General features: G+C 37.3%; 1 long non-coding RNA gene across 1 annotated transcript; it reads right to left on the minus strand.

The window, feature by feature from the left end:
- Positions 1-5,943, minus strand: LOC140162890 (uncharacterized). Its single transcript, XR_011860368.1, has 4 exons — positions 5,830-5,943; positions 2,548-2,642; positions 1,452-1,526; positions 1-573 (listed from the first exon to the last, which is right to left on the minus strand). It is a non-coding gene; the product is annotated as an uncharacterized lncRNA (long non-coding RNA).
- Between the last annotated feature and the right edge of the window lie 5,250 nt (positions 5,944-11,193).

The following is an 11,193-nucleotide window of genomic DNA, read 5'->3' on the forward strand; positions in this document are numbered from 1 at the left end:
GGAGAACCAATTCTAATCCTATCAGTTGAGGCATAAGGATGCAAAAAAACATTGGTTCCACTAATCATAATGTAGCAAAACTAGATCCCAAATATTACCCAATAGCGCCCTGTACTACCATGGCGAAAACAGACAAAATGTTCACTGAGTAACTACACTGCATTTTGGGCAGCTAAAGAATAATAAACAAATGTCAACAAGAAAAGAGGTTACGGTTATCTGCTTTGGCTTAATAAATAACAAGATCAATAATAACAACTTCAAACTTTAATCTGCCACCATAGAAAGTTGCATTAAAATATAAAAATTCAAATTGTATTAATAATTAAATAACAAACATTTTTCACGCACTTGAAATGAAGAGGCATGATTATGCTGATTTACTGGAATGGTCCAGAAAAATGTTCACTGCAACTTTGCAATCTATATCAAATCTAGTGGTTCTTTAACATTTTATGTATCATTTGTACATTGATTTCCTTTAAAAACATTCACAGAAGAGATCTTGCACAAACATCTTTAGTCATCCAATTGGTGGTGTCAAATGTTACTACTCATCATGCTTGAAGATACCTGTAACAGGAAAGAAAGAAATAGAGTAGTTAAAAACTCATAATATTGGGGCTCTTTCTTTTTCTCCTGTGGGTGGTCAGATTTTTTGGTTTTCATTTAGGTACCAAAATAATCTGATTACCATGTTTTATATTTATTATACTCAGTGACGGCGGCAGGAATTTTTTTAGGGGGGTGGGGGCAAAGTGAATTTCAGGGGGAGCAAAATCAACAAATTTGCACAAAATTACCGCAAAAAGTGGAAAATTTTTTTTTTTGGGGGGGCAAGAGTTCTGACTGAGATGGCAATTCCCACCATGCCCCCTGTGGCGCCGTCACTGATTATACTAGTGGTTTTGATATAGACAGCTGTTTCACAATGGTGAAAATAATGTTAACAGTGCAGGATGGTTAACCATGGAGATGAGGCTATTACTATTTTGTTCAAACATCTAAACAGGACAAATTTCAGGCCCAAAATTTCACTGACATTATGATAAATATATGAGTTTTCTTCTGGTACCAAATCTCTATTTTGATAGGATTAAGTGGGAGAGGAAATGAGGCTGTCAATCTGGCTATGTACACCCCTTTAAATAAAGTGAGTCATCACTTGGGATTTTGAGAATAAACCTGAAGTTGGAGTCATTTGGGATTTAAAACTTGAGTAAGTGACAAATCCCAAAATGATGAGTCGAGTCCGAGTTGAGTCGTTACAAGTCTTGGGAATTACAATATGTTACAATGTGATTGTAGGTTTCAATTCATGTAAATTTCCAGTTTTCTCAAAACTTACTATGAAATTGAAAGAATTTACATCTCATTAAAATATCAAAATTTTATGGATTTTATAGTTCTTACAAGTAACATTGATATTAAACATGTTAAAAGAAACTCACCATTTATAGATTTAGGCTAAGGCTGTCATTTCTTGCTTTCTGTTCAACCAATGTCTCACGGCACATATGAAACAACTGAAAACAAAATAGCAACATTTTAGAAATAGATATCATCTAACATTTTGAACACAAAATTAACATTTTTCCTGTGATGTAAACCAAGTTTCAAACAGTTTGTCATGAAATTTAACTTGGAATTCAGGCGTATGTTATTATAAATGTTAACCAAATAACCAGTATATCATCATCATGGTATTACCAAGCCCAATTTTAAATATTGGGCTAAGCCATTGGGCAAAGTCACACACCACCTGTTGAAGATTTAGAAATATCTTCCACAGGGGAGTATAATTTCAAATGGAATTAGCACATTAACCAACACTATTTGACACTCAATCTCCTATTGTGTGTTCATTCCATTTGAAAATTTGTAACATCTTCCACAGGGGCAATGTGGATTTTAAATGGAATAGCCCAATATTACTGTGGGTGGGGTGTGTATGTGTGCATGCTCACAGGTGATGTTGAAAAGGTGGCTATGCTGGTACCGGGGGTACTCAATACAAATGACCATACAGGGGCGTGCCGCAAACATGGGTAGCCTTTTCCGCCTTCTGGTATATCAATGACCCCTTTTTCAAAGCCTATTTTGGTGTATGAATGGGTCCTTTTTCAAAATTTTCTCAATTTTTTGGGAAAACAGCCCAATTTTTCCATAATCTAGCTAAGATTTTCCCAAAATTTTGGGAAAATTTTAAAAACTAAGACAATTTTGGTTAAATTTGGCGAAAATTTTGACTTTTGGTATATCAATGGGTCCAAATTTCTTGAAAAATTGGTATATTTATGGGTCCACTTCCAAAATCTCAGCGGCACATCCCTACCAAAACCAAACTTGAGTACCCCCCCCCGGTGCTGGTATGGGGTGGGCATTTGGAGTGGGGTGTGTCTTAGTGTGACAGTAGTGGACTGTGCATGAGTCTATGTTGGTTTCAAATCATGCAAATTTCCAGATTTCTCACAATTTAAAGAATTGGATCCTTTTATCATGTTTCCATTGTTCTTACATTGTATTAAACATTTAAAAAAAACTCACCATTTGTAGATTTAGGTTAAGGCTCAGGCCGTAATTTCCAGTTTTCAGTGCAACCAAACCAATGTAGCTTTCAGTACAACCAATGTCTCACACCTCTGAAACAACAGAAAACAAAATGGCAACATTTCAGAAATAGATACCATCTTCAAATATTTGAACATTTGTCCTATCATGAAAACCTACTTAGTAGCACTAGCAAGTTTTATACTGTTTTTTCATGAAATTGAACTTGTAATTGAGACATTTTGTTATTGTAAAAGTTGAAATAAACCAAATTATTAGTAATTGGGCTAAGCCATTTAAAGTCCACACTCCCCCTGTAAAAAAAGATTTTGAAAGATTGAAACTCACACTCCCTCAGATGCTGAATCTTTATCAGATGGTGTATGGAATTCAATGAAGCTGCCTAATGCGTTCATTCTATTTAAAATTCATACTCTCCTTGTCAGTGGCGGCGCTACAGGGAGGGAGGTGGCAAGGGGGAATTCCCCCCAATATTTTTCTTGCCCCCCCACTTTTGAGGCAAAACCACCAAAATCACATAAATTCCCACTTTTTTGCAGCAATTTTGCGCAAAATTTGCCAATTTTTTCCCCCTGAAATTCACCTTGCCCCCCCAATGCTCCCCTGGAAAAAAAAATTCCTGGTGCCGCCACTGCTCCTTGTGGAAAATATTTGTAACATCCACAGGGGTCATGTGGATCTTAAATGAAAACACATTAAATTCACGAATTTTTAACCATGTCCCTGCTAAATGTATTTAGTACACCCACTTTTATATATACACCCCATCCCCTGCATACCAATGCCATGGGCATTATGTTACAAGTCCCCTGCATGAGGTATTCCCCCGGCCCAGCATGCCAGCCACTAGGTTACATATCATTCTTGTTGTGCTATCCCCGGGTGAAAGTGTTTGTGAACTCACATGTGTGTGCAAGTTATTTTGGGGGTAGGGTAGGACTACCAATTATCGGACAATGCCAGTTATCGGACGATTACATGGTTTGGACCATGTGGAGTTGTTTCTTCAAGTCAACATGAATTTATATCGCATCAAATGAAAGAACGGATACTTACTGCATTTAAATGGCTGCCTTGCAGCTGGTTCCGTTATTATTATTTCGCAAATAAACTGCGCGTGAATGGACTGAGTATGCCTCTTTATTATTATTAAAAACATGTTACTTATGAGGTAGCGTAATTCGGCATGACCAATTTGTGTGGGTCTTGAGCTTTTCATAATTTACTAAAACTGATATATTTTTATTATTATGTTTGTAAAACTGTGTAGTTTCTGCAGCAACATCTGACATGACCGGTTGCTAACAACGCTTCTGGCTGAATGAAGTGTCCGATAATTGGCTTGTAAAATCTGCGCATGCCCAATTACCGGACACCCTCTGGCCTTCATATATAAACAGTTGCCAGCCAGCCGGCGCTGTATGTCAATTAACATGTTGCACTATGTTAGGTGTATTTTAGCTTATTTTAGCTTAGTTGAGAACGCAAATAGGGTTTCATGTTAAGTTTAAGTTATATTATAATGTTATGATTAAAATAGTTGATGCGCCTACTATGTATAGGCCTACATTGTACCTAAATGTGGTTTGCGGTGGGGAAAATGCCACCGTGAAGTATCAGACAATGTCCAAATATAACCCACAATCATGAAGGAATAGACACAAACTTAACTGCATTTGGTTGAGTTGAAAAAATAGATGTGTGCCGTTAGTTTTGCGGGTGTCCGGTAACTGGCTGCGTAGTGTCCGATAACTGGCATAGGCGTCCGATAACTGGCAAGATGCCTCAATGTGGTTTTCAATCCATATAATCTATAATGGCTTGTCTCATCAATTCAAATTTTATGTTACATTTAGGGCTGTCCTTGGTCATTACGTGGATGTTCTATAGTTGGGAAAATATTCTTCAGTTTTTTAAATATTGAGCAAATTGCTTAAGTGTCCGATAATTGGTAGTCCTACCCTACCACCAGTATGCATTTCTTGTGGGTATGCACTCGAAGTTATTGTGGGCATACACTTGCGTGCGCATAAAGTTATGGTGGGTGCGCTTTTCGTGTGCGCACGCCTGAAGTGCGAGTATGTACAAGCGTGTGTGAGCGTAATTACACACGAACCTCATATTTGGCCATTTTAACCTCAAAAGTGCAAATTTGTGCGGCGCTTCGTGTAATTTATTCCACCAAATATGCTAGATTCACTATACTTAAAGAAATTTGAATATGCCACTACGAAATCCAGCGGAATCTTCAGTGGATAATGCTTTAAAGCCTGTGTGATCACTACTGTACCAGCACTGCTTTAATGGCTTTATACCAGTTAAGCCCCGTCCTGACTCCACATCGCAGCGCGATGCGATGCTGCGATGCTATAAAAACTGTAATCTGAGTCAGGTGTTTACGAGCTCAGCGGTGAAAATTCTTATCGCGCTGTGGAAATTTTGGTCCGCAATGGAGTTGAATAATGTTCAACTTTTTTGCATCGCGCTGCGATATCGCAGGTCAAAATCAAGGTCGGTAGAATGACCTTAAAAGAAGATGCAGATCCCACATGCTTTTAAAACAAACATCGCGCAATGAAAATAAAATGTACATTTTAATTTCATCGGGCGATGCTGCGATGTTTGAAAAGCATCGCATCGCGCTGCGAAGTGGAGTCAGGATCGGGCTTTAAGCATTGGATCGCGGCGATCAGAAGGACATCCCTAAGGGAGCGATCGTTATTTATGGCAGGGGGGGAATGGGTAAATTTATGGGGGAACATGAAATTTTTTTGTGGTCTTGAGGGGGAACCTGAAATTTTAGTTGAACCAAGAGGGGGATTGTTAAATTTTAAATGGAGAAAATTGGGAAAACAAGGGGAACGCGAATTTTTTTAACGCGAGGGGGAACGCGAATTTTTTGTCGATATTTTTGCCAAAACACCCATTCCCCCCCCCTGCCGTAAATAACGATCGGTCCCTAAAGTCCGATTCAGACTCCACAACACATTGCAGCATGATGCTATGAATGCTTTTAAAACATTGCGGCATCACACGATGAGATAAAATGTCAACCTAACCATGATGTCCTTCTGATCGCCGTGATCCAGTGTTTACCTTTACACCATGACTTGTTTATACATGTATTATGTATGCTAGCATTTCATGATGTATGGCAAATACATCAGGACATACAGTGACATAGGCATACGTACATGTATGCGTAAGCTTACGTGGCATGAAAATTTAAGGTTGAAAATAGCTCTGGTTACGGCATACCTGGCTACTAATTCACGTCTATGCTTCATTACTTTGCAGACCACAGTCTCCGTTACATCTTACACGAACGAAAATATACAAAATCCATTTTTAGATGGAAAAATTGGGCATTTTACCCGAGTAATGTGGCGGTAGGTATGGCTACATGTCAAAATTCCAATTAATTACGGGCATTAATAAAGCACTTCCGGGAACTGTTGATGGGTAGGCGTTACTAATTTACATGTTAATGATGTTTCGTCACAGATGATGTCCTTTAATGTTTTAATTCGTTTTTAAATAAAAATGAACAAATAATCACAATACTCACCGGAAATTTCAGCCTTTCTTGTAGTTTCAGCGGCCCGATTCGGTTTGGTGAACGAAACTCGGCCTATAAACTTATTTACGTAGGTTCCAAGGTGACCTTTCATAACATTTACAAAGCCGCAGTAAGTTTGAAAGTTCTGATCACTTTGTTTGCCCCTGACAGTATTTTTTATTCAACAAAATGCTTAAAAAAGTGCCCAAAACTGCTATTTCACAGCCACCGGTCACCGCTTAGTCCACAAGTTAAACCTGCCCTCTCAGTGGACTAAATTTGGTGGCCTATTTGCATCATTTTAGTCCAGGACTAAGCCTAGTCCACTTTTGTGAATACCAAATAACTTTAGTCCCGGACTAAACCTCCAATTTAGTCCAGGACTAAAGTTAGTCTCCTTTTGTGAATACCGGCCTTAGGGATTTATTTCGGTTTAAATCTTTCTATGGATTTAAATCTGAATGGTAAAGAGTCAGGGAAAAACAAATCTTTTTAAGGTAAATTTTAACACCTTTTAGGACTTAAAAAATCTGGTACTTTTAATGACATGCCATGATGCATTTATCTCAATTTCATAAACATTTTATTTTCCTGGTCCAGAAGCAATAATCATCAATAACAATTCACACAATAACAATCTCAATTTCTTATATTTTACGTAAAACAATACTATAATTCATAAACATTTTACTTTCCAGAAGCAATAATCATCAATAACAATTCACACAATAACAATTTCAATGTCTTATATTTTACTTACAACAATAATACTATGACATTTTTTAAGGCTGGTGTCAACAAAAAAAATTATGAAAAATACACTTTGCAGTAAAAATTGATTTTTACACTACTAAGCATAAATCATTCATATCTGGAATGCATGTGAGTCAAAGATTCAATTAATGGCATCATATTTCACAAGAAATGTGAATCAAAAATTTACAGACCATCTAACTACATCAGAGTTGAGTAAAAAATGCTGAGAATTGGTCAAGATTATCTTAGCGCAATTGTCAAGGATTGCTTTTTTTCCCACCGAAACTTTAATTTCGGTCAAAAATTTTAACTCAACTATAACATAGTTGTCCGAAAATTTTTGAGCCAAAAATGCAAATTTTTGGTAAAAACTGGCAAAATCAACATTTTCTGTAAAATATGAATTGGGTCACTCATGTCTTTATTGGATTCCTGATGAAATTATTTCATGATGAATTGGGTCTTTGACTAACATGCATTCCAAAAATGCATTGTTTATATTTAGAACTTTAATTATTACAGTAGGCCTATTATGTATTTTACACAAAATTAGGGTTGACTCCTGCCTTAATGCTCTGTATTTAATTGTAATTAAATTGTAATGCAAATTGAAGATTTGTGGTAAATTGTGCTAACTATTATAAATATGAAAAGTCTCCTGTTTGTTGTGGAGTTGCTGCTTTTTTGATTACGATAACCTTTTTTTATGGACAAATTTTGAAGGACACAACATTTTGATGATTATGTTGCTTTCGGAATGCGTTTGCGCTTGTTTTGAAGAACTCAACCTTTAGAGGAAAACTGTATGCAGGGAATGTATTTCTAAAACGTGATCTAACAAACAAACAAACAAGCATTTCACTTTTTGGGTTTGCTAAACGAAACAATTTTTGTCATGTCCAAAGCAAGTTTAACCCTAAATTGAACAATTTTGTACACCAAAACAAGCCATTAAGACATCTGTCTGTAGTCAGATATTTCCTTTCTGATCGATGTCATGCATTTCCATATATAGCACTACGTCACGTTTTCAGCCTATGGAATGGAAAACTCCAGACTACTGACATCGTTCTTCACGACACCACCATCTGCTGACGATGGTAGTAGGGCTATGTACACTTATATTTTAGCTAAACTAATCCCAAAAGAAAGTCATTATGAGCGAGGCAAGTGCTCGCACAGAAGCTTTGACCTTGGCTGGTGGCAAAATAACGTGCAAGTACGCTGCTGTGAACTCATAGAATGCTTTTGTTATAAAACATGTGCATAACACGGCATTTGCAGGCTTTCCTGTCCCAAGCAAGTTTAACCCCAAACAAGTATTGAACAATTTTGTAAATTGTCAGATTCCTGATCGATGCATTGTATTACGCCGAATGGGATGTAAATATAAGGGATGTTAATTTATGCATATTTTGACATCTCAATTGTTGAATTTCTTGAAGAATTGTTCAAGATATACCCACTTAACCAAGATCATCATGAAAGTTGCAGTTATCATGATAATAACCTGCATAGAACAATTGAAGATGACTGTCCTTTCCTCCAGAGTGAGCAATTGTCAATAGGTGCAACTTTTCACATCAAAAGGGTCTCGGTCAAGTGGGCGTATCTTGAATACTTGATTTAATTCAACAAACGAGCTGACAAAATGTGCGTAAATAAACACCGCATCCATTCACACCCCATTCGGCGTAATACGATGTATCGTTTGAACTTGACAGTCAAATCTTCAGGGTTTTCTTTTTGGGATTAGTTTATAACTTATGTATGACTATCCACTTAAAAATCACTCATCTTTAGTCATTATGAGTGAGGCAAGTGCTCTTACGGAAGCCTTGACCTTGGCTGGTGGCAAAATCCCGTATATGTATGCTGCTGTAAACTCGTAGAACGCGGTCAACACGTGCGCATAACATGCGTTGAAGCAATAATGCGCCTTAAATAGTCTATCAAAGGCTTCAACAAAACCATCCCCTGCCAGCACCATTTTCTGGTCAAGTATCAGGTAGTACCTTGTTTGTTTCTTTACCATATATGGTTGACGGTACCTTTCTGTACCTGAGCAAGTTTCTGCAAATCAGTTCCTTCCTGCAATATAAAAATGAAAAAGATTTGTTATTAGTTAAAGCTGTATCTATTCATAAAGAAAATACATTACAGAGGCACATCAGTATTACATAATTTTGTGCTTCAGAATATTTTTTCTGGTCAGACTGCATCTCTGATTGTAGTTAGTAACTTACCGGTAATCATTCATTTAGATACACCCAGATACATGTATTTTTGTGTACGTCTCGCATTTGTCGCTGTCGCGCCAAACACTTTGATGCTAAGTCACTAAACAGATTATGATCACTGGGCTTGGTATGAGTAACCAAGACAGCATTTGTCATTTGCATAACTGTTTTGTAAAGTTGCATATACTTACTGGAACTGTTTGAACAAGATACTCCACGGCTCCAGATGGAGAACACGAATAATCTTCACCTTTTTTTCTGGTGACTGGACGGTGCAACATATAGATCAAGGCAGTTGCTGCACGGAAGTCCTCTACAAGTGAACAAAAGTAGGCAAAAGTTGTTACAACAGCTGTTGCAAACTACTGTGAAAATAATCTTGTGTAAGTAAAACACAAATATAAATAAAGGAAATAACTTTGCAATAGCTATCTTGGATTGGATAACACTTAGATAATAAAAGATAAGGTATTTTTGTTTTGGGTATCTTGTGTGCCGTCATACAAGATGCTTGAAGATAGGCGTGATGTCCTATATTTTGAGTAGTCACTACGATAAAAATATTGGACAAGCCTATCTTCACGTATCTTGTATGACAAACACAAGATACCCAAAACAAAAATACCTATCTTCTATTCTCATTCTAATGTAGTTACAACAAATTTTGACTATTTGTACACCATGTTTTAGAAATAAAATACTTTACAATGACGATAACTCCCCTGTGCCAATAGGATGAACAGAACTTGTTGACACTTTAGTGGTGCACACCGTAACAAATTCGCGCATTTAGAGCAAAGCGTGCATAGATACGCATTGCATACTACTGTTACTACAAGTAAAAGCTTAATTGTGCTTCAGGTCTCATACAGCAGAATCTGTTTCAACGGCTAACTCAGAAAAAGATGCATTTTCAGACAGCATTTAGAGAGATATTATCCCAAAACTCAGTTGCAAAGAAGAATACATTATCATCTGAAATCCCTGCCCTTGATCTGAAACTCTTCAGTAAATCCATGCTTTCTTTCATTTCTTTAGTTAGTAGCATGGGTACATTCCTTCCTTTTTTTTTTTTTTTTTCCATCCTCCAGAGAATTCCACATAATCTCTGCTCAAACTTGGACAACCCTTCCATCACTCCTCCTTCAGCATTCCCTCTTGTACACTTGTCAAAGTCAACTACCTTTGTCCGTGATACTTCCCCAGACCTTTTCCGGTTAAATACCAGCACTGATGTTAGTGTTACTTCTGCTAGGCCTCTATATGCAGCCACAATGTCTGTGCTTTCTTTGGATGCCTGTAGGGTCTTCTTTCCTTCTTCCACCTTGTCTTGTAAGTAATTGGTTAGCTTCACTACATCTTCAGTGACTGGTAGGTATTTTGGATTGTTTCGCTTATTTTCATTCAAAGTCCGAAGAGCGTGTGATGAAACTTGGTCAGTCCACTGAAGTTCTGCAAGTTTTAAAAATTGTTCTGCTCTCTTCTCAAGAATGCTATCACCAGCTGAGAGTGCTTCTCCAAGGAGTATTGCTGCTGCTCTTTTAATAGAATGTCCTATTTTTAAAGCCAAACTAGGTGTTTTGTACATGTGTTTCATCATCAAAACCTGACACAGCTCTGGTTGCTTTGATAGCATCCTTGAATTTTTCAGGATCTATAACATCTGTCACAGATGCATTCACTAAGCCAGTTATCTTCCTGAAAGCCATCACCATGCATCCGTCCTACTTCACGGAGCTTAGCTCTGATGTATGTGAACTGGTCTGTATCATGCCCTAGTTTAAAGGCTAACTTCTCTGCTAATTTTAGCATCGGATTATCATTCTTAATGAAAGTTGAAACCCCATCATCGTCAAGGCGTAGGCCAGCACAAATATCATGCACTTTCTTGCTCATCCCATTGGAAGCATACATCTACCCATCTTTACAAATGCTTTCTTTTTCTTCTTATTTGGTGGTTCACCATCACAGTTTTCTTTCTTCATTTTGCAACCATGTTTCCGCAGATCTCTTTTTGCATAATACCCAAAACACGAACTGCATGGAAGATAGTTTCTAAAATCTGCA

Source organism: Amphiura filiformis, chromosome 10 (assembly GCF_039555335.1).
Source record: "Amphiura filiformis chromosome 10, Afil_fr2py, whole genome shotgun sequence".
NCBI classification, from domain to species: domain Eukaryota; kingdom Metazoa; phylum Echinodermata; class Ophiuroidea; order Amphilepidida; family Amphiuridae; genus Amphiura; species Amphiura filiformis.